Source organism: Tauraco erythrolophus, chromosome 3 (assembly GCF_009769465.1).
Source record: "Tauraco erythrolophus isolate bTauEry1 chromosome 3, bTauEry1.pri, whole genome shotgun sequence".
In the NCBI taxonomy this organism is placed as follows: domain Eukaryota; kingdom Metazoa; phylum Chordata; class Aves; order Musophagiformes; family Musophagidae; genus Tauraco; species Tauraco erythrolophus.
In genome coordinates this window covers 87,758,017-87,783,213 of record NC_141467.1, presented here as the reverse complement: position 1 = coordinate 87,783,213, position 25,197 = coordinate 87,758,017, and the positions used below count along the sequence as shown (strand labels likewise).

General features: G+C 38.0%; 1 protein-coding gene across 4 annotated transcripts in view; it reads left to right on the top strand.

Moving 5' to 3' along the window:
* The window catches only part of CSMD3 (CUB and Sushi multiple domains 3), a 737,988-nt gene that overhangs the window by 212,563 nt on the left and 500,228 nt on the right, over positions 1 to 25,197 (top strand). The gene's annotated exons all lie outside the window — the stretch shown is intronic.

Genomic DNA, 25,197 nt, shown 5'->3' with positions numbered 1-25,197 from the left:
AGTGAACTCCTAGTCTTCTTTCCTGGCTGAGTAGGATTTTGGATCTATCTGTGTAAGATTCAGTTAGTTGCTGGAGCCTTCACATATCTCGATCAGCTTTCTCCATACCCAAACTTGCAGCATTGGACTGTTATATTTGAATCAGCAGAAAAACTACCTACCACATAGTACAAATTCTCTCACCTCTGAAGCGTGTAACACAGGTTCTGACGTCTTTCACTTGGATTTATTACATTGCTGCACAACTTCTTTTCCCCATTATTTTTCATGTCAGAGGATAAACTTTTACCATCATCTCTGTTTGCTGAGCAAGAACATACGGGTCTGCATGTCCTAAGTGAAGTTAACGATAAGGTGAAGGACTGTTGCAATGAGTCTTAACTTCTGTTTAGTAAATGACATCATGTCTTTCAAAAAAACCCAACCAACTGAACTGAAGCTTCCAACTTTTTAACAAAACTTTCCAATTCTGTATAACGTACAGAATTTGACATTCAATCTCCAAATGTAGGCATCTCTGCTTGTTTGTGTTTTGGTTTTTTTTGGGGAGTTTGTGTTCTGGTTGGATTTTGTTCCAGAAATCTCATTATAGTAAAGGGGAATTTCCTTAAAAAGAGGAAATTAAGGAAGTGCTACTGTTTTGAGTGCAATTAAAAGCAGAATTCAGTTCCTGTGAGAAAGAAATGAAAGATGATTATGGCAGCAGCAAAGGCTAACAATCCTTAGAGTATTATTTTTTCATTCAGTTTTGAATTACAAATGAATCTGCTAACAAGACCTTCCACAATCCTGACAAGGAAGTTATGTTTATACTGAAAATTTTGCTAAACATGAAACTAGCTTTGCTAAACATTCTGGAAATGATTTTTATTACTGTAGCCTATGCATTAGGCATTTATAACCATACATTGGAATGCTGCCATTCCATTGGGTTTTGGTGACTTTGGACATAGAGTCTCCAAAACTGTGAAGCAGAGCAGTACATTGTGCTATTCTGTTCTAGAAAGGTTCAATACACAGAAATAAAGTTTAAATCCCCGAACTTTTGATTTCAATTATGTGTTGCTGTTTAAAAACTAATGCAACCTGAATTAAATTAAAGCCTGATCGACTTAGCATGACTATGCTCTTACCTTTTCCAAAGCTTGTTTCTGACACAGAAAAAAGGTAAAAATGAACCTGATCCTGCATTTCTGGTCTTTAATTTTCCTTTAGCTGCATCCTGAAACTTGAGACATAGATTTAAATTTTAGTGGCTCGAAATTCATAATAGGAGCATCTTTCATGGTGTTCAAGCTGAAAACCAGTTGATGAAGACCAAATGGGTCATTCATGAGGACAGGTATATGTATTCTCTGTTAAAAAAGAGCTAGTAACAAACAATCTCAACTGAAGTCAGAGTTAGGAGTAGAGAATGCCATTGGTATCTGTCAATGAAGAGAATAATATGGCAGCCAGCTAAAAATTTGGTTACTTTAGCTTCACTTATGAGAAACAGAAAGAATCTGTCTAAGAATATGAAGGATTAAGGCAATTTAAGTGAAATAATATTATTATTAATGGGTAAATAGACATCAGTACTAAATACAAGGACAATAGACATTAAAAATACCCACCAAAACAAACTACAAAAAAAGAAGTGTTAAGATAATCTGCAGGAGATCTGGCAGTAAGTGGAAGTGAATATATAAAGTGTGTAATAACAAACTATCTTAATATAAAAGAAACATACAAATCATAATAAGAGACCATTAAAGCTCCTGGTGCAGTCATAAAGATACGCAGCTGTGCCGGTAGGACATTCTTCACCCAGGAGGCACCCCAGGAGTGAGGTGCTTTGGAGCTCTCCAGCCTAGTGTTGGCAGCCACCCAAGAGGGAGGGAGGGAGGCTGAGGGGGCCAGCCCCCCACCTCCCCCCTCTCTTCACTGGCCCCGTTTGGGCTCCTTTCTCCCCATCTTCAATGGGTCATTTGCAGAGGTGCTGATTGGCTCAGCCCTGGTCAGAGGGGAGAGGAGTCTGTCCCGGCCAGAGGCCAGACGACTGATTTTTGGAGCTGGGGAAGGTTTTTGCAGCTTCTTACAGGGGCTACCTTTGCAATCCTTCTTGTACTACCAAAACTCTATCACATAAACCCAGCACAGATGTAGAAGACAATGATGGAGAGAGTTTATAAATACATTAGAAGTAAAAAGAAAACAAGGAAAAACAGGTCCTCAGTGTAAAGCAAATAACAGAGGGAAAAGGATAGAGACACCTGGGAATTTGTAAGCCAGTTAGCTTTAAGTCCTGGAAAGAAAGGAGTAAGTGATGAAAAATTATTTAATGCAAAGTCTAATTCTATTTACTAACCTAGTTAGTCTCTGTAAATGTTTTTGTGTTGCATCTTAGGTGGCTTAGTTCTAGGCCTGGGAAAATTAAATTTTTTTACTATATTTTGAATAGTGGAATAAAAATTATGTATAAATATTATTATTGACACTGAACTATGGGGGACTGCAGGCTCTATAGAGAGTAGAAGTGTACTTCAAAACGATGTTGATAAATTAAAGTGAACATGCATATATCATCAACATGAATTTTGTTTCAGGCAAGTACAAAATGCTATTGAACAAACGAAGATGACAAAGGCATAAATATAAAATGAGAACTAAATACTCAGACAGAGGAATAATATTCAGGAAGTACATCAGGAAAACACAAAAAGGAAATAGTCATAACAAACGTTAGTGAGCAGTATGTCCTTGTGTGCACTATTGACATAGTTGCATATGTGTATGTGAATGCTTTTATGTGTGCAAAAGTAATTTCTTATTGTAGAATTTGCCCTGCATTTACGCAGGCACACAGCCTTCATAAGTTGCAGACAGGGTTAGTGAGGGTACTGAAAAATGTTGAATTCTTAAGTAGTTGAAAAAGATTGTAACTTGAAATTGTTCATTTGCAAATGAAAATATTTGATATTTATACAGCCTTTAAAACTGCAGTAGAAGTTACACAAATCTTTTCACGTTTCCTAACTAGGTATTTCCCAGTATACCTTCCTTAAAAAAAAAATAAAAAAAAATTGAAACAATCTTGTATCATTAGCTGGTGGTGTAGCTCAGTAAGCCAAACAATTGTTCTCTGTGTCATGCTAGTGACAAACAATTGTTCTCTGTGCCTGGCAAGATCATGGAGCAGATCCTCCTGGCAACTATGCTGAGGCACATAGAAAACAAGGAGGTGATTGGTGACAGCCAACATGGCTTCACTAAGGGCAAATCCTGCCTGACTAATTTGGTGGCCTTCTATGATGAGGTTACAGCATTGATGGACAGGGGAAGAGCCACTGACATTGTCTACCTGGACTTATCCAAAGCATTTGATACTGTCCCACACAACATCCTTATCTCTAAACTGGAAAGATGTGGTTTTGATGGATGGACCACTCGGTGGATAAGGAATTGGCTGGATGGTCGCTCTCAAAGAGTTGCAGTCAATGGTTCAATGTCCACGTGGAGGCCAGTGATGAGTGGTGTTCTTCAGGGGTCAGTACTGGGACCAGTGCTATTTAACATCTTTGTTGGAGACATGGAGAGTGGGATTGAGTGCACCCTCAGCAAGTTTGCTGATGATACCAAGTTGTGTGGTGTTGTGGACACGCTGGAAGTAAGGGATGCCATCCAGAGGGACCTTGACAGGCTAGAGAGGTGGGCCTGTGCGAACCTCATGAAGTTCAACAAGGCCAAGTGTAAGGTCCTGCACGTGGGTCGGGGCAATCCCAAGCACAAGTGCAGGCTGGGCGGAGAATGGATTGAGAGCAGCCCTGAGGAAAAGGATTTGAGAGTGCTGGTGGATGAGAAGCTCAACATGAGCCGGCAACGTGCACTGGCAGCCCAGAAAGCCAGTCGTATCCTGGGCTGTATCAAAAGAAGCGTGGCCAGCAGGTCGAGGGAGGGGATTCTGCCCCTCTACTCAGCTCTTGTGAGACCCCACCTGGAATACTGTGTTCATCTCTGGAGTCCCCAACACAAGAAGGACATGGAGCTGCTGGAATGAGTCCAGAGGAGGGCCACGAAGATGATGAGAGGGCTGTAGCACCTCTGCTATGAAGACAGGGTGAGAGAGTTGGGGTTGTTCAGCCTGGAGAAGAGAAGGCTCCAGGGTGATCTTGTAGCAGCTTTCCAGTACCTAAAGGGGGCCTACAGGAAAGCTGGAGAGGGACTTTTTACAAGGGCGTGTAGTGATAGGACAAGGGGCAATGGATTTAAACTGAAAGAGGGCAGATTTAGGTTAGATATAAGAAAGAAATTCTTTACATTGAGGTTGGTGAGGCACTGGAACAGGATGCCCAGAGAAGTTGTGGATGCCCCATCCCTGGAGGTGTTCAAGGTCAGGTTAGATGAGGCTTTGGGCAACCTGGTGTAGTGGAGGATTTCCCTGCCCATGGCAGGGGTGTTGGAACTAGATGACCTTTAAGGTCCCTTCCAACCCTAACCATTCTATGATTCTATGATTCTATGATTCTAGTATGGGTATTAAAGGTTAGGAGTAAAGTACATGGATACGTCTGTGGAGCATCAGGTTTCTTTCACCTGTCCATGCTTATATGTAGTCTGCTCTGGTTATCTTCGTAATCATTACATTCTTATAAGTGCAATATTTTTAATGTCAGTCTTAATTTATAACAAGTGAATTACTGATCTATTATCAGTTATTAGATCTGAATATGTACAAACTTTCTAACTCAGATATATCAGAATAGCAGTCTCTCAGAGTGCTCAGAGAACATTATCATCATTACCACTAATATCAGTAAAAAGTATCATATTAAGATATTTGCTTATATGACAACATTTTACATTTACATTTTAAGACATAAACATTCATCTTAAATATGCATGTTTTTAACAGCTGTAAATTGAAGACTTTTGAATCCAGGGAGTTTTATAAATAGCACAGATTGATCTAGTAAAATGAGTTTGAAATATTCCCGCTTACTTAACAATTTTTGTTATTTTAAATAATATTAGGTATCCATAATGAAAAAGATACTATGAGATCTTGCAGTACTCAGGAGAATCTTATACATTATTCCTAGTTCATAATATCTTGTTGTATTTTTTTTTAACACATTTATTGCTATTTAAATCTTCAGTATTGCCTCTGTTAACAGGGAGTGTGATGTCTTCTGTTGGACAAATTAAACTGCAAATGTTCAACTCAGAGGCATGGTTCCAAAGCATGGAGAGGTTAAAATGCTATGACATGGATCACTAGTTCATAATCTGATTTACTGGAAACAGCAGGTGGCTAGTGGTCAGACCCATTCAGTGGTTTCCCTGAAGTTTATGCTTGTCTTTGAGAGCAACATTTAGTTTTTGAAGGGAAAGTATTATACAAATTGTGATTTTATACACATCTGTGTATGAAGATTTGACAACAATAAAATAATTTTTTCATGAATGCATATTTATACTTCAAACTAAGAAACAAAAATCCTTCATCATATTTCTCATAAGATACCACAAATGTTGCATTTTAAAATTGTTTTTATAATATTTATTTTTCTTAAAAAAAATAAAACACACTGAAAGAATTTATGTCTGTATTATTCTGAATATCTTAGGATACATAATCACAATGATCAATACTATAACAATTGTATATTTTGATGCATTCTTTTCAATATGGTATCTTGAAAGTCAGTAGAGTATGGCCCAGACTCTTGCTTTACACACACATCACTTCTTGTATATCTACAAGGTTTGGCTCAGTGCCATATCAACCCAGGTCAAGAACTGAAAGTAGCAGAGATGCATCAATGGGAATCCTTGCTCAGGAAAATTATTCTTGCTTCTATGTGTATGAATATTTCTATATGTTGTTTCCCTTTGAAATACAGGAGTGTGTTAGCTCCAGCCAGTTATGTGGCACAAAGAGGAAGGACTGTGATACTTCATGGTACAAGTCTTTTTCATTCAGTATCTGATATCCATTTTGTGTGTTTTCCAGTGGTTCAGATTGTACAAGCAAAGGTGTGATGTTCAGAACTCAGATTTCATGAGCTGCTTGGCACTAACTTGAATATCTCACAGGTATTGCTGCTCTTGATTGTCTCGATATGCCAGTTATCTACAGAATCTGCACAGACCTGAAAAGGTCATTGGTTCTCAGTAGAGAACAGAAGAGAAAATTTCAGATACTTTTAAGAACTAGTCTCTGGAATCAGTAATAAAGGCATTGTTTTCAGTGAGAAAAGCAACTCCTGTAATTTTTTAAGATTCAATATGCATTTCATAGATACATGGCTTAGTGCCAAAAAGAACTAGTCGATAATCTACTGCCCCTTCCTGTAAATGACAGACTTCTGTACTTCATTTGTTGTTCTGTGCTGATTTCCAAAAAATTAGCCTGTCTTCAACTGTTAAAAGTGCTAAGTGGTAAAAAAAAACCCCAAACCTACCTTTTCTTTTTGTATTTTTTCTAGCAGTTACTCACTATTGTTCGCAAAAATAGGAAAAAAAGAATTACACTTTGAATGTGTTTGTCACTGATTTCTGCTGCTGGCTTTTTTCATGTCTTTTCCAGGTTAGAGAATGAGATCGTCAGTGGTTTTTATATTCCTTTTCTTTTAAATTTGATATAATAAGAAAAGTTGTCATATTTTGAGCAAGGCAGTTTTTGAAGGCATAAAACATCCCTTTCAGTTTCTCCGTTATTTCTTATATTATATTAAAAAACACATGTCAACAAAGTAAGGCTGCATGCAATATTCCAGTAATTGCTGCATGGCTACCATAACCAGAACTAAACGTGTATCTGTATTTCCATATACATCTTTGGTTAAGTGTCTAATGTTGACTTTAGCCTTTTATGTTGCAGCATTTAGCTATACTAAAGGGAGAAGAAAAGTGCTTAGCTGAGAAAGTTACTTAGATCATCCAGTATGATGGCCATATTCTTTCCATTACCTTATTGTGAGTTCGTGAGTGAACTGTACATCAAATCAACTGTGAATTTATATATACGCCCAAAATACAGAGAGTACTATGCTTTTCTCTGCTTGTAAAACTCCACCTGAAATCTGTTCTAACCAAGACAGTAAAGTCTGTCCTTATAGATACTATTTCTTTTGCTAGGGCATAATTGGCACAATGTTACTCATATATCAAAATGTCTGTGATATTTCATCATTACAGAAAATATGAGAGAAACAGAGGTTTAGTGAGCAAGTCCTTTTAGGACATTCAATTCCAAAGAATCTGTGTCTGTTGATTTAAACGCTTGTCCATTGTAGATGTTAAACATGTTCCTTCAGGTAGAAAGTACTTCATCACATGCTTATGTCATAAACAAATCATTCTTCTTCTTTGTAAATAAGAGGGATATATTTATTGAATTAATACATCATATTACATCATTAGTGTATTTTCACTTTTGTATCTGGTATTCCTGTTTCATGTCATATGATTTTACTCCTAATGTAGATATACACTCTCCCTCTCCCCCCAAAAAAAAAGAAAAAAAGGAAGAATTCTTAGAGGAGAAGGATAGACTTGCTGTTGAATCTTGCAGGGACACTGTTTGTAAGGCCCACCTGGAGTTGAATCTGACCAGGGACATGAATGGCAGCAAGAAAGTATTCTACAAGTATATAATCAGTAAAATTAAGACTAGGGAAAACATGAGTCTGCTGCTGAATGAGGCAGGGGATCTGATGGTAAAAAACATGGAAAAGGATGAGGTATTCAATGCCTTCTTTGCCTCACTTTTTGCTGTTAAGATAAAGTTTCAGGAATCCCAGGACCCTGAGATCAGTGACACAAGGAGGACTTACTCTCGGTGGATGAGGACCAGGTTAGGGAGCACTTAAACAATCTGAACACAAATAAATCCATGGGGCCTGATGGCTTGCACCCACAGGTGCTAAGGGAGCTGGCTGACATCATTGCAAGACCACTCTATTATCTTTGAAAGATCATGGTGACTTTTCCAGTACCTGAAGACTAGAATTGAGCAAACATCACTCCTGTCTTCAAGAAGGGCAAAAAGGAAGATCCAGGGAACTACAGGCCAGTTAGTGTCAGCTCAGTTCCTTCCAGGGAAGGTGATGGAGAAAATCCTACTGGAAATAATTTCCAGGCACATAAAGCACAAAGAGAATAGGAATCATCATCCTGGATTTACAAAGTGGGAATCATTGCCTTCTACAATGAGGTGACTGGGAGAGTGGTTCATGTTGTTTAGCTCAACTCTAGTACAGCTTTCAACACTGTCTCCCATAACAACCTCATAGAGAAGCTGACAATGTGTGGGTTAGATAAATGGAAAAGGAAGTGGATTAAACACTGGCTGAAGAGGTGGACCCAGAGGATTGTAATCAGTTGCACAAAGACCAGGTGGAAGCAAGTCACTAGTGATGTACTGCAGGGGTCAATACTGTTTTACGTATTCATTAACGACCTGGATGCTGAGACAGAGTCCACCCTCAGCAAGTTCACAGATATTACAAAACTGGAAGGAGTGTTTGATACACTAGATGGTTGTGCTGACATTTATAGGGTCCTCAACAGGCTGGAGAAATGGGCCGAGAGGAATCTCATGAAATTGAACAAGGGGAAATGCAAAGTCTTGCATCTGGGAGGAATAACCCCAGGCCACGGTACACTCTACGAAGCTACTTTGCCAAGAAGGATCTCGGAGTCCTGGTGAACAACAAGCTGGCTATGAGCCAGCAATGCACCCTGGCAACAAATAAGATAGTCACTTGGGCTGCATTAGGCTGAGTGTTGCCAGCATGTCCAGGGAGGTGATCCTTCCCCTCTATTCAGTACTGATGAAGCTGCATCTGCAGTAATGTGTCCAGTTCTGGACTTCCATGTACAAGAGAGATATGGATTTACTGAAGTGAGTCCAGCACGGGAACACAAAGATGATTAAGGAATTAGAGCATCTTTCATATGAGGAGTGGCTGAGAGAGCTGGGACTGTTCAGTCTTGAGAGGAGAAGGCTCAAGGGGAGCCTATATCCATGTATATGGATTCCACATGAGGAGAGAATCAAGAAGAGCAAGCCAAACTCTTCAATGGACACAAATTGAAATACATTAAATTACATCTGCACAGAAGAAAACACTTTCTTTACTGTGAAAGTAGTCAAAAACTGGGACAGGTTGTGAAGTTTCCATCTGTGCAGATATTAAAACAAAACTGAGCACATTTCTGGACAATCTGCTTGGACAGGTGGCTTGGACAAGATGATCTCAAGATGTCTCTTCTTACCCCAGTGATTCTGTGATTCTGTGTGATTTGTTTTCTTACTGCCCTCCTTTCTTCTGTAGCTGTTTTTTCCTCTAATATTGAATATCTTGTTGATATTCTGTATTTGAAACATTATTATTGGTATCAATTCTTCCTTTTTATTTGAGTATTTTTTTATGTTTTCTGTTTGCTTTTTTTCACTGAACTAGAATAGTCTTTTTGCTGCAGTTGTTTTCTTTAATGCAGCCAGGTATATGAGCTGGAGAACAGGGATTACTTACTGAATACTTTTCTGCAGTTTTCTTAAAGCATGCCTAGTGATACGAGTTTCACAAGTAGATGTGGAGGGTTAACCTTGGCTGGCTGTCAGATGACCACCAAGCCGCTCTCTCACTCCCCCTCCTCAACAGGACAGGGGAACAGAATAAGTTGAAAAAGCTTGTGAGTCAAGAAAAGGACTGGGAGATCATTTTCCAGTTAACTTCACAGGCAAATCAGACTCAACTTGAGGAGGATTAGTTTATAGCCAATTAAAAATTGAATAGGATGGTGAGAAACAAAGACAAAAAAAACCCCACCTTCCCCCCACCCAACCCCTCTTCCCAAGCTCAACTTCTTTCCTCATTCCTTACTTCTCTACCACCCTCCATGGGCCTGAACAGTGCAGGGAGATGGGGAATATGGGGTTGTGGTCAGTCTGTAACAGTTCCTCTCTGCCTCTCCTTCTTTCTCACACTTTTACCCTGCTCCAGAGCAGGTCCTTTCTACAGGCTACAGTCCCTCCAGAACTGCTCCAGTGTGAGTCCTGTCCACAGGCTGCAGGATAAATGTGCTCCAGCATGGTCCTCCATGGGCCACAGTTCCTGTTGGGAGAACCTGCTTTGATGTAGTCCTCCCCAGGGGTTGCAGGAGATTAACTGGAACACCTCCTCCCCCTCCTCCTTCTGTGACCTTGGTATTCATGGGAGTGTTTCTCAGATTTCTTTTTCCTCAGTCCTCACTGCCTGTGCAGCATTTTACACTTTCTTAAATACATTTTCACAGAGGTGACACCAGCTTGGCTGATGGCCTCAGCTGTATCCTGCAGTGAGTTCATTGTGGAGCTGATTGGAATTGTGTCTGACATAGGGCAGGGCCATGTCTCTTCTTGTAGAGGCCGCTCCTGCAGCCCTCTGCGGCAAAGAAATAAATTTTTCTAAGATTTTTTTTTTGTAGGATCTGTCAATTTATAAAACAAAAAAACAACAACATCCCTCCCCCCAAAACAAAGTACAATTTGTATTACTAAATCTCACCTAGTCATACAAATACCAACAGATGATGTGTTCTTAACTTTGAGCTTTGGAGGGTTTTTATTATGAACCATCAAACTGAGAGTCTAAAATCTTTTTGTAAAGCATCAAAATAATTTCTTTCAAAATGACACATTTTGCATGAGTGCTGATACTACTTGTCGAATCCTTTTCTCCCTTTTAAACTTTTATCTAACAGGGCTAAATGTGATCTGTGCTATCCCTCACTAGTCACAGATCGTTTCAAAGATTTGGTCCTTGGTTTTAAAGACTTTCTGTTGATTATATGTCTATGGAGTAACAATGATGGAGGTGTATGATATCCACCTCTTAATTTTATCATAACATCTTAAAAATTCTCCATATAAAAGACACAAGAAAGGTTTTGTTAATTGCAGTTAGAGAATGTTTGAATATCAATGTTACAAATAAGGTAAGAGAAGTATGGTCAAGTACACAAAACAACGGCAAATTCATAGCATTATTTGAGTGAGGTAATTTATCAAGAAAAATAGTGCATTTTTAATGATAAGAGCAGTTTAACTAGGAAATCTGAACTCTCTTTCTGTCTAGGAGTAGCAGGAGCAAGGAGAGAACAACTGGGAGCCAAGGGTGACCCCACACAGGCCATGCACTCACCAGTGATGTGCAGTCCTGCAGGGGCTGAACGCAGAAGTCGGAGCCGGGGAATTAGATAACAGAGCCATTTGACAGCCCCCAACATGGTAGGGGAGCTCCAGAAGCCCAGTGAAAAGGAGATGGCCAAGGACAGAGCTGGGGCAGGCTTAGTGTGAGCTGGAATGGGGTTCCTAAGCCTAAGGGCAGAGGGTCATCAGGGTCCCCAGGCAGTGCTAGTCCGAGCCAGGAGGGTGCCCTTAGAGGCCTGGCAGTTTCCATTTTTGTCTTAGATTTTTGTGGTGGAGAACAACATATTGTCTCTTTATGCTTTGGATTTTATTTTGTGAAATAAAAGATGCTACAGTTTCTTGACATTTGTCAAGTACTCCGAGATGAAAGTTTTGTAATCTAGTAAGAAATTTATTAGTTTACAGATACATTACAGAAGAGGGGAAGGTCACTAGAGATAAATGTAAGCAATTTTAAAATGTAAATGTCTTATGTGATAAATTCAGTAGAACTAGAAGACCAGATATTTGAGATACAGAGGAAAATTGTTGCACAAAATGTAACTGAGCAAAATATTAATTCATAAAAATATAAGATGGAAACTAACCGAGGTGAATGATTCTATGAGTAATCTGCACGGATTCCTTGACAGCAATTATATTTAAATTATGCAATAAGAGTAGCCTTTTCTGACAGATTTCAGTGTCTGCCTTGATACATTTTCAGAAGCAGAAAATAGAAAATAGGAAAGAGTGAACTCTCAGAAAAGATCACCTGTAGTTGGAGTCGAGCCGCTTAATTTTTATCCTCTTACTTTGTGTTGATGAGTTGTTCTTTAAAGATGTTTCAGGCTCTCTTATTATCACCTTTAAAAAAGATGAAATAACATAACTGACTCAGGCCTAACATGACAGCATTTTGAGTTTTTATTTTACTATTAAGGAACAGCTCTTTTAAGATACATTTGCATTTGGTTTTAATATCTAACTATTAGTAACTGGAGTGGCAGATACTCAGGAAAACTTTCAGATTCCAGTACTTTTTCTAATAAGGCCCATGGGGTCCCTAATTTTGCTGCAGAGTGGGAGTAATTTGACTTATATTTTAAACTTTATCTACAGCCTGAGTTACATGCCAGTTTCCCTTTATACTGTACAGAAAATATAATTAGAGTCTTTTACCAGTTTGAATATTGCATACCTATATGTGCTTTTCATTTTAACCACTGTAATTACAAGTATTAAGGATTAGGAAGAGAAGTTGAATGAGAATTAGCTGCAGGGAGAAGTATTCTTTCCTTCCTATTTCCTATGCCTACAAGATTCTTTAGTGTGAATCTGGCAATACTGATATCAACTGCTAGCCCAGTAAACATGACTTTTCCCTTATTACTGGGAAGTGACCACAGGCTTTATATTGATCTGACAGTTGTCTTAGGACTCTTCTGAGATGTCTTGACCTAGGCTGGTTTTAGTTTGTTTGAGTTCAGACAATTGCTGGCTGGTCAAGTGACTGTGACTATCATGTAGAGTAAAGGTCTGACAACTCCAGGCAGTTGCTGTGTAACACACATTGGCCCTCTATGTTGGGCTGGGAAAGGCTGGGAACCAATAAGATAAAAGCAAGCTCTGTTAAAGAAAACATCAAATAGCCCAAAAATGATTCGAAGTTGTGGAAGGGGAGTTTTATCATTAACAACTTCACTAGGGGCAAGTCTACAGCACTGGTTGATGTGGGTAAAGCAATGGATGTCATTTTCCTGGACTTGTGCAAGGCGTTTGACACTGTCCCACATGACATCCTTGTCTCTAAAATGGAGAGACACGGATTTGACCGATGGACCACTCGGTGGATAAAGAACTGGCTGAATGGTAGCACTCGAAGAGTTGTGGTCAATGGTGCAATGTCTACATGGAGACCAGTGTCAAGCAGTGTCCCTCAGGGGTCTGTTCTGGGTCCAGTGCTGTTCAACATCTTTGTCAGTGACATGGATGATGGCTTTGAGTGCACCCTCAGTAAGTTTGCCAATGACACCAAGTTGTGTGGTGCCGTGGACTCACTTGAGGGAAGAGATGCCATCCAGGGGGACCTTGATAGGCTTGAGAAATGGGCCAGCGCAAACTGCATGAGCTTCAACAAGTCAAAATGCAAGGTCCTTCACCTGGGTCGGGCCAATCCTAGGCACAAATACAAACTGGGCACAGAGTGGGTTGAGAGTAGCCCTGAAGAGAAGGATTTGGGGGTATTTATAGATGAGAAGCTCAACATGAGCCGGCAGTGCGCTCATGCGGCCCAGAAGGCCAACCGCATCCTGGGATGTATCAAGAGAAGCGTGGTCAGCATGTCAAGAGAGGTGATTCTCCCCCTTTACTCTTCTCTTGTGAGACCCCACCTCGAATACTGCATCCATTTCTGGTGTCCCCACCATAAGAGGGACATAGGTCTGTTGGAGAGTGTTCAGAGGAGGGCCACAAAGATGATCCAGGGGCTGGAGCACCTCTGCTACAAGGACAGGTTGCGGGAGCTGGGATTATTCAGCCTTGAAAAGAGAAGACTTTGGAGGGACCTAATAGCTGCCTTCCAATACCTGAAGGGAACCTACAGGAAGGCTGGGGAGGGACTTTTTACAAGAGTGTCCACTGATAGGACAAGGGGAAATGGGTTTAAGTTGAAGGAGAACAGATTTAAATTAGATCTTAGGAAGAAATTCTTCAGTACGAGGGTGGTAAGACTTTGGAATAAATTGCCCAGAGAAGTTGTGGATGCCCCCTCCCTGGAGGTGTTCAAGGCCAGGTTGGACGGAGCCTTGAGTAGCCTGATCTAGTTGAGAGGCGTCCCTGCCCATGACAGGGAGGTTGAATTAGATGATCTCTAAGGTCCCTTCCAGCCTATGCCATTCTATGATTCTATGAACTTTCTAGGCTTGATCTTCTGAGATACTGATGGCTCACAATAAACATTTTCCGCTTGTTTGGGAAAGAATGAAGTGCTGATCTCAGGACACAGAGGGACATTGAAAGGGTGAGCACAACACCAGAGAAAGGGATCGACATTAGGAAGATTTCTTTAATTAAAGAAGTTGCTAGTATTACTGAGACTTTTTGATATTTAGACTATTAGTCTGTTAAAGCATTAACTGGACTAACAGTAAGTTTGGGCTCCATAAACGGGGCATTCTCTTCTGTCCCAACAGTATTTTGTGTGCAGCAAGCTATTGCATATATGGTCTATTGAACATCAAATTACAGTACCAAGCACAATGTTTTTTCGTTTGGTTCATTTATTAACACTTACCAGAAAGACTCAAGAACAAGGTTCCTTCCCCTATTTGGGCAGTAGACTTTTAAGTATAATAATTTGCTATATAGAATTAAAAATAAAAGACAGTGGAGAAAATAATCGGTTAAGAAATAGTAAGACCGTGGCAACATTTTAAGAGTGGCTGTGAAAATAGAGGGAAGAAATGTGCAGAATTCCAGGGAAAACACTTAGATAACGACATTGATCCTTGTAACTGTCCAGGGTCCTCAGCTCTCCAGCCAAGGCCCTCAGAAATTTAAGGTTCTTGAAAGAGACAGCGTCCCACAGGTTTGCTTTAGCATGTGCAGGAAAACGAGTCCTGTAGCAGGTCATGGTGTCCACCTTATCATAGCTTGTGGGCCACCAGAATGAGTGTCTTTGGAGGAGGCCTCACCTGCACAGCGTGCCCAAGCTGATACTGTATCTTCTCAGTGGTGCATTCAAACTCATCTACTTCTGCTCCTTGTTGACTGCCCTGAACATGGCTTGATCTCCTCAATTACACCAAGGAGCTATGCAACTGGCCACAGTTTTTGTGGTAGAAAGATCCATACGTTAAGCATTATGTGCAGCCCAGGTGAATTTAGTATGTATTTATATTGATTCTATGATATGGTCAGGAAAATTGAGTTGTAAGCTTGGGGTCATTTTGTGTATGAGATGTTTGCATCACCTTTATGAATAATGACTCCTTCCCTGTCCCTGACATCTATATAAAAATCAGCAGCTTATGATACTAGTCCTTCAGGAGACTGGGACAGCAACACTGTCCATCAATGTTATGTTTTTCACTTGTGTCGCACACGACACATTACTTGTACCATAGACTAACATTTCGGAGTACGTGTGTTTGGAAGTCTCCTTTTACCTTTCATCATACTTCATTATTCTGCCAAGTAAACAGATTAATTGGAAAGTCTTTGACATATGAACATCTGGCTTTATAAGATGCAATCTACTTCTGAAGTTAAAAAAATATTTCTTGGCACTTTTCAACATTTCATATCCACAGTACTACAACCTTTCATTAATCATCAGTTGGATCTTTATTCATTTCTTAATGATCATACAGTGGTTTCTCATAAACTTGCTTTGTATGACAGTAACTTTACTTCAAAATTGAACTTTTTCCAACATTGCAAAGGCATGATAACACTTTCATATATTTCAACACCATCATTTTTAAAACAGACTTTTTTTTTCTGTTTTCCAGACATCATAATGAACTTGACAAAAGAGTCATAGGGTGAATTATTTTTATCCCTCTAGCTGAATAATTCTAAAATTAATCAATAGATTGTTAAAGTACTTCCCAGAACAAGTATTTTTTTCAAGCTAACTTAATGTAGAACTTTTTTTTCCCTTCTTCTCAAACATTGTCTTATTTAAGTTTTCATTTCTTCATTTTATAAATCAGAAATAAGTAATTACAGTGGAGTTTCTACCTAAAACCTTAGTTTAGCTCTAAAAAGCTCATTAGGTAAAATTTGAAGAGTAGCAATTTATAAAAATAAAAATTAGCTTTTTGTCAGTCATTTGGCTGTAGTTCTGAGATATGGAAACAACAACCAAGGCTATATCTAGCTTCAAACATGTCAATGTCCTGATTTTTAGTTAAATAAAATACTTGGTCCTACTGCATACAGTTTTACAGGAACTGGCCTTATGAACTAGGTCTTTCACTGACTTGTGCCTTTATAACCACTTAAAACTTGGGTGATATATTACTCTGAAGCTGCTAATGGACTGTTATATTTTAGATATTTTTCTTTTGGACACTTTTCCTTTAGTCTTCTGCTGCATGTTTAATTTTGAAAAAAAGCTGGGAGAGAAGTCTTTGTCTTCTTTCCTTCTTCAAGACTGAGTTAGTACTGTTTACTTTCTCTTCTGATAGACTTGTTCTGTTGTTCCTTATGACTGGACATTGAACTATGGTAATGCAGAAAATTAATTCAATTCACTTCCTGTTTTGTTTTCTTTATTTATATGCTTGCCGTATCTCCAAGCTAATCTTTCTTTGTGTTGTTTCTTGTTTTCATCATTTGAAGACTCAACTGGGAAACTTTGCATATTTTGATATTGTAATTACCTTTCAAATTAATCTATTTTCTCAAGTCAGTCTATTATCTCACTAGATGGTCAATTCCTGAATTATCCAGGGAATTAATAATTCAAGTGTACTGGATGCACACACAAGAACAACCTCGGTACTCGCCTGCAGCTTGAGTTTCATACAATGAAAATGAAAAACTCCATTTACATAAAAATTCTATCACAAGGATGTCTCATTAAGTCCTTTTCGGTAATGCAGATATACCAATATTATATATGTTAATGCTGCATAAATGTAATCTGCAATCAAAATTCTAGGAAATCCACAGCTCTGAAAATACTTACCTTCATGTTCCTTGAATATTTCTATTGGAAATCCTTTCATAAAAGAAAAATTTACAGACAATTATCCATTTTGTTATCTATCTTCTTACCCAAATATAAATGAAAACATCTATTAACATGCAACATTTATTTGATATCTTCAACAAAACTCAGATATGTAGTTCTCAGTTTAGACAGCAGTAAGAGATAGAAGAGGGTTTTTTTTGACTGTTTGACAATATATGTCACAGCATCCTTGCTCTGAAATGATTTAATATAATTTGGATAGAACATTTCTAGGAAAAAGAAAAGCAAGGGAAAAAAGGCCAGTACTTGAAGTTGTCATGCAATAGACATTCACATTTATAATCACTGCTATTAAGACTCATTAATCTCATCACCAGAATTGGAAACATAAAGGATATTGATAGACCTAGTCATACAAAAAACTTGTTTAGTGCTTGACCAAAAGGTTAATGGTTAGGTTAGTGTCTGAACCCCAGTGTAAAACTCTCAGTAACTGAGTTGAAGGAAGAAAAGGGATATGTTAACTTAATTATTAAATCCTTCAGGACCTTTCAAATCAGGCAATGTGTTAAATATTCAGTTAGTTTCAGCTTTGCTTCTTTAGTGTGAATCTGGTTCTTCATAAACAGATCTGGATTTATTAAATCAGAGACCTGAGTTTTAGTCTTGTATCAACAAATGAGTGTCCTTACATCTACATTGTGGAGTGGATCTTTTTACCAAAGATGTTCATTACGAAGCTTGTTACAAGAATTGTCTTTTTATGGCATCAAGGCAATTATGGAGAACAAAGGAAAAGATGCCACAAATCTTGGCTAGTGAGTATATGTTGTATGCAAGTATAGGAAACACAATAATTTACAAGTGGTTGATACTTCACAGTTGTGTTTAATACACCTGCTCCCTGATTTAACCAAAATTTAACCAAACCAGATAAGTCACTGGTCAGGTGCTGTTCTATTGAGCAGGTCTTTCCTGTCCTTTCAAGGAGCAGGAGGCTACCTTCTTTTGTAGTGTTTCTACTATGCTTGGTAAGTATTAAGTATGTACATGCACATGGATAATGAACAGTAGGCCTTGTCAAAATATGTGAGACTTTGCCCTTTGTTTAATCAAAGCTTTTTATATAGCAATTTTATTTCAACAAGCAAATAATAGCAATGAGAAAGATTCCACACAGCTGCAGTTAGCCCCAAAACAAGCACTTAAGATGTTCTACTGCATATGGATGAGTAATGACATCTGTGTATGCACCAAGTCATGCTAAGTCTGTGTTAGCCTAAGGCTTTGGTACTAATGGGTTTTGGAAGTGCTTATAGATAGGCTATCGACTGCAAATTCCTTTTTTGATTGATTCCATTTCTGTGAATCTCCTAGCCTGGGAGGAAATGTAGGAACTATATGCTTCATAAAAAACTTTTGTGTGAAAAACCTTGCTGTATATTTTTTCCAACAAAAAGCTTTTTCTGTTTGGAACATTTTTGGACATGTTTAATACCTAAACTAAGGCTTACATTAGTGAGGCTTGTATGCTTGTTACTTGATAATGATCCTTCTTCAAAATTAAAATGCACGTGTTTTGCAAATAAATCAATTTCACTGAAAGAATACCTAACTCGGTGTGGCTGATTTCTGCTCCAAACAAATAAATAACACACAAAGCTTAACTGCTGCTACCATTCCATATGGATTCAAACATAATAAAATAGAATTAAGCACTTCTAAATAGAGATAGGATGGCCTATTTGACTCTTTTTTATCTCCTACCCTTATATGCATGTTTTGTAGTGTCAATATCCTTCCTTGAAGTTTTTACATATTTGTTCACTGATTTGATTTTGAGCTTTGACTGGACCTTTGCAATTTGGGAACTTTTTGCCTCTCTTCATACCTATATCATGTCTAAATTATTTTATTATGTTCATATATTATACACTGCCTTTTATCTGACTAATACAGAATAAGCTTTTGAACCACTTCTTAGCAAGATGACAATCATTGCAGATAGGCAATGCATGAAAAAGAAATCAGCAGTGTGAATGAAAGCAGTTCTTAAATAGTTTGGCCATCATTTCTGTAAGAATGAGTAATACCATATCTGTGAAATTTATACAAAATCAAGCATTTTTGTCTTATCATTTGTCTCTTCTGCTAATCCTCATTTATTTGTCATCCAACTTTAAAGAAAAAGACAGTTCTTTCTGTTTTAGTTTTTGTTTGTAAGGACTATAGTTTTAGATTTTCAGTAATTAAAACTAGTTTGGCACATGAAGAAGGCAGGGATTTTTAAACTACTTGTCAAGATTACAGCTAGCTGGCAGTGTGCATTTGAAATGTTAAAGTAAGTGTAGAGTAATTTATGGTATGTCAATATGTCTCTGGAGGAAATGGAAGATGTGCACTATGCTATTAAAAATCCAAACAAACCGACCCTGAATTCCACTTTGCAACATAAGGTGAGAATTATGTGTTAGATTTTTGAGGAAGAATAAAATGCTAATTGACTTCATTGGATCAGAGTTAGCCTAAAGCAGAGTGATTTTTGAAAATTATCTCCTAAGTGATGCAGAAAAGAAGGGAGTGGAGGCATGATGTTGTAATGAAGTGCAAGAAGAGTAAAATTCTGATTCTTAAAAATGTTACTGCCTTATTTCTTCTGTAAATGGTGATTTACCCACAGTCTCAAACCAAATAAGATGCAAAGATGGGAACTTCACTGACACATCTACATGTGTAGCCTTACTCTTTCACTGCTGATTAACAACAAATGTGCATTGTTTCTGTACGCACTTTTTTTTTTTTCCCAAATATGATAGTTACATTAGATAACAGACTATGTAATGTAAATGTCATTGACCATACATAGAGGTGAGATACTTTAAAACTCTGGTTCACAACCAATGATTTAATCCTCTGGTTCACAATCAGTAATCTGAAGATTCTCCATGAACATTTCTAAGAGTTTATGAAAGACAACTGCAAAAGGGAAGCCTACTGTCTGTTGACTTAAATATACTATTCAGGATTCTGTGCAGTTTCGGGGGAAGCTGCATCTTTTGAAATATAAAAAAAGATGAGACAGCTGCATTTCCTTTATGGTAGATGTGTTTTTCATGAAAATATTGTACATGACGCAGTGTAGCTGTGCTTGGAATAGTAGCTGGTACAGAAGTAGGTTGGGCTGCCAATGCATTATGGTAATGGTGAACTACTTTATAATTTGCTGAGAAGATAAAGTGACATGAGAAAAGGGGCAGTTGTATGAGCAGAATAAGCAATCATTTTCTGCCAGTTGCTATTATAAATTCTGTCAGCTTGCAAATCTACTTTCTGGGAACAATCCCATAGAAATCATGAACTATAAAGATCAGATTTTAGGAACTGTGAATTTAGTTAGAACTCAGCCAAAATCAGCATGGGCTTAGTGAGACTCATCTTAAGTAAAACTCATAGCTGTCAAGGATAGATGTGCTCATAAATAGTTGATTTGATAGGTAAACTTAACTAGAAATTAACTATTTTAAAAATAAAACTAGTCTTTTACCGTAGGCATATTTTAATGTCTAGGGTGAAGTTTTCTCATGCTTTGGACAATAAACTTGTGGTTTATTTTTCGTGCTTTTGTGATTATTAAAGAGAAATCGTATTGTAAGTAGCATACATGCTACTCAAAATAGACGCTAGTAAATGTGTTTCACAGCTGTATTTTTGTTTCGATTGTTCAATAAGACCTCTTCCAGTAATGGGCTTATTTTCAAATATGTAAGCAGTGAAAGGGTGCTGCCTCTACATTGCTTAACAATTATTTACAGGATGAGAATTTAAATAAAAGAGCTATTTTGTTTTGCATCATTAGGTAATAGTATTACACAGAGAAATAGCTGCACCAAAAAGGAAGCTAATTAAACCTCACCTTCCAAAATGCAAGCACCTAACTAAAGTATACTTCTATCATTTGTAACAAGATATTTGTAAGAGCTTAAAGTCACTTTATGGCTGTTAAAAAGCATGTTTCACGCTGAAATTCACAGTTATAATGAAGAAAGATTTCATGTTTTCTAATAAAAAAGTGTAGGTTTCTGCCTCTAACTATGAATACATGTTATAGTGCAGTTCTCACTTTAATCAGTACAGAGCAATATGCAAATGCAATTTAATAGCTAGCTAGAACAAAGTACCACACAATAAACCTAACCAGAACAGGAAATTCATCTGTTTTGGGGGCTTTTTTTTTCCCTGAGATTCTAGATATCAGTATTGTGTATTGCTTCATGAGATTTCCAGTGGTTTAAAAGAAAACATTTTGATACTGACTGGGTGGTAAATCAGAAAAAGAGAGCTAAAAGGCCCACCGAGCCCAACAGCTGAATAACCAGGCAGTTAGGGGGCCCACTGCTGCAGCCATGCAGCAAAGTAGCACCAGCTGGCAAAACAGCTAATCAGCTGCCTGGCCAATAAGAGATACAAGCAGGCTGCTGCTCTGGCTGTAATTAAAGGTTTAACAGGAATGAAAGTGTTTCTATAAATCTTACTGACTGTCACAGTTGCATATCACAAATACTAATTTGATGTTGAATTCTTTGGTAATAAAATGATAAATAAATGAGAACAACTCCTTGATATAAAAATGAGTCTCCTGTTAACACAAAGCAAGAAGGATGATCTGCCTTGACATATGATTAGCATGGATCTTTGGAACTGGGATCTCTCTCTGCCAGAGGCTGTGTATATCACCAAAATCCAGATTCATGGGTGAACTTGGGTGTTAAAAAAGCATAAATGATCTTGGAAGAATGTGGAGAGCTGAGGTTTCCCTTTTGTGTCTTCTGCCTACACTCGAACCTTTGTGGACTATAACATTCTTAATCTTCCTTCTGGCTTGATAAATACTTTGATCCTTTTGGAGAATAATACATTAGTAATATGAATGGTAGAAATTATACATAAATGAAAAAACATACTTGTATTGAAACTGACTCTCCTGTAGGTGTCATCTTGTGTTGAGGATGATGAACGTAAGTGACATTTTTTGATTCCTAACACTTTGTCTGAAACAAGGACTAAAGTGATAGGTTCAGTTTCCTGGATAAGTGCTGTGACTTCTTAATAGGTAATATGTATTTAAAACAAAAGAACAAAATTATCAAAAGACATCCAAAGTAGTGCTTTTGATTATATTTTGCATACTTGGTATTAGGAATAGTATTACTGGCTTGAGCCTGTCAAAGAACTGCATAGAATATCCAGATTTTACATACCAACTAGTATAAAAAGCATTGTTCCTTGGAGTGGTGTATTTATCAGCTTGTGCAGAAATGACTGACAATTCTGTCAGGCAGAGGTGAGGAGGGGGACACTAAAAGAGCAGTCCTGATACAAGAACTAATGCTAACTAATACAATACTAATACAAGAACTTTATTCAGTCACCACATCCTCTTGCAATCTCATAGCACTATCTTTTTTATATATTTTTTGTTAACATCACCATCCAAATTCCTTGGATCTAGGATTTTGAGTAAATGTCTTAAGCTGAAAAAAGTTAGATTTTATATGTTCTCCAACTGGAATGAATAAGATCAACTAGTGTGTTTTCATAATTGTCCTGGTTTCAGCTGAGATATTTTTCTTCATAGTAGCTGAAATAGCATTATGTTTTGGATATAGTATGAGAAGAATGTTGATAATAGACTGATGTTTACAGTTGTTACTGTGCTGGGGCTTTGGTAGCAGGGAAGGAGCTACAGGGATGGCTCCTGTCAGAAGCTACTAGAAGATTCCTCAGCTCCAAGTAGGACCTGCCTCTGGCCAGGGCTGAGCCAGTCAGTGCCTCTGTGAGTAACATATTTAAGAAGGAACAAAGAAGCTGTAGGACCTGCACTGAAGAGAGAGAGAAGGCACAGGTAGCTGTCTGTGCTGAGCCACCCACCCCAACTTCTCTCCTCATCTGGCAAGGTTGGAGGAGGACTGGCTGTGGCTTGGAGTGCTCAGAAGCTCCTCGCTCCCGGGATGCCTGCTGGGCCATGGCTGCCAAAACTTGTCAGGCCAGTTGGACCTAGCACAGCTGCAGCAGAGAGAGGAGCGAGATGTGAGAGACAGCTACGCAGACACCAAGGTCAGTGGAGATGGAGCGGGAGGAGATCAGGGAAGAGGAGATTTGTGCAGAAGCTTACTCCAAGGTTTACCTCAAGTCATAAAATGAAACAGAAATCTCCTTTTGAGGGATGCAAGAACACATTTAGTGAGTAAGGGGTTATTGCACTTTAAAAAGAAGTACGCTTTATGCTAAAGGAGGGACTGTTATCAAACACAGTTTCCTTTGGTTGGTTTTCATAAACAGAAATTAGGTCTAGGCTTCTGTATCTGAAAAATCATTCATTTTCACAGCCTGAGCTGATGATCTCCAATCTTATTAGCTCCAAGTCAGGACTGAGATCAAATTTAGGTCTGGGCACTGTACAAGGATAAAGAAGCAAAGAACAAGAATTTGGTCTCCAGAGACTTGCCATTACTTTCTTGAACTTGCTGTTAATTTGCATTACTATTTTAGCTACCTGTGCTCTTGCATACTGCTGTGACAACATGATTAGAAAATTTGAAACAAACATTAAGCCTCAAAATAACTCTTGGGAAGTGGGTTGAACTTCAGATGGGCAAATGCTGTTGTGGACAAGGGTACGCACTGATAGCAATGCAAAGGTTAGAATTTTAGAGGATGTCACTGTTCTGTCTGGTTGAAGCTGTGCTCTATTACTGGTAATAGTCCGAACATTTAATGTAATAAGTTTATTTTCAGAAATACTCTTTAAAGAAACTGAAATGTCTAATGAAAATATGTTGACACAACTTGAAACAGAATAGAGTAAAAATATTTTATTTAGATAGTGAGATATTTTGTTTTGATTTAATTTTCTTAGTTTTGAGTGTATCACTTGTATTTGTTAAAATTATAATATCCATCTAACTTTAATATAAAGATTGTCATAGGAAAGCTGGAAAAAAACACTTAACACTAAAATAAAATTGAAGTACTGCTTCAGTAGAGAGCACCATATAAAAGTCTTTGGACCTTTTATTTGATAAGGAATTTCAAATTGTCAAGTTTGTTTCTACTTGAAATAGGAAAAACATACCTCTTTAAAGAAAACTCAAAGCAAAAGTTTCTAATTGAATAAAGATGGATAGGGGAGAACTATGCATTCCAAAAGACTTCGTGCAGCTATTCACCAGGCAGTGCTGATTCAATTTCAGTTGTAAAAGCCAGAGCTCTGAACTTGCATTTTTTTTCTTACAATTTTCTTATAGTTACTGGTCTGCCAGGTGATTAAAGTTGCTTTCCCTTTCTGTGCATGAGTTTCTCTGTGTGTAAAATGGAGATAACAGTATTGATAATGACATTATTGCATTTTGCAAAGCCACCTCAAAGGTTAGATGAAAAGTCCTTTGTAAAAGCGAAGAATTTCTAAAACAGAATCCGTTCATTCTCTCACTTGTGGATTGCCTCAATAGCTTTATGTTCTGTTTCATTACTTTCTTTTTTTTTTCTTTTTCTTTTTTTTTTTTTCCCCAAATAAAAGAGGAATCCACAATGTAAAATTGCATACTTCTTGGCTAGTTAGTATTTTGTTCTAACTACAGAAAAAGCTCTGCTTAGAAATAAACGGAAGGACATAGATAGATATGTCACGTCTTGAAGATGTGACTTATCTTTCTGGTTTTGGTGAAAAATATGTCTTGGATTATTGGCTTGATGGAAGGGCTGTTTAACTAAAGCTTATTCACCTTTCTAACTAACATCCTATTGAATAAAAAAAAAAATTATCTCTAATTCAGATCTTCGTAGTGAGCAAGTCAAGATGAAAGACTACAGTAATTGGAGTAATGTCCTGATGCTAAAAACAATAGAAAACCAACAAAAAATCTAGATAATTTTTTTTTTTCCACTAACCAAGTCTAATGGTTTCGAGTTAATTTTCTTCACAGAGGCCCATATGATGCTGTGGTTTGGATTTGTGGCTAAACCAGAGTTGATAACACACCAGTGTTTTTGCTGTTGCTGAGCAGTGCTTGCACAGCATCAAGGCTTTCTCTATTCCTGCACTCAGTGAGTAGGCCAGGGATAGACAAGATGCCAGGAAGGGACAAAGCCTAAACAGCTAACCCAAATTGACCAAAAGCATTTTCCATGCTGTGTAACTTCATGGTCAGCAATAAAAAAATTAGAGAGGAGCTGGGAGTCAAGTTAGCCATTGCTACTTGTGGAATTTGGTGAATTATTGCCTTTGTATCACTTGGGTTTCTTGTGCTTTTATCTCTCCTCTTCACTTATTAAA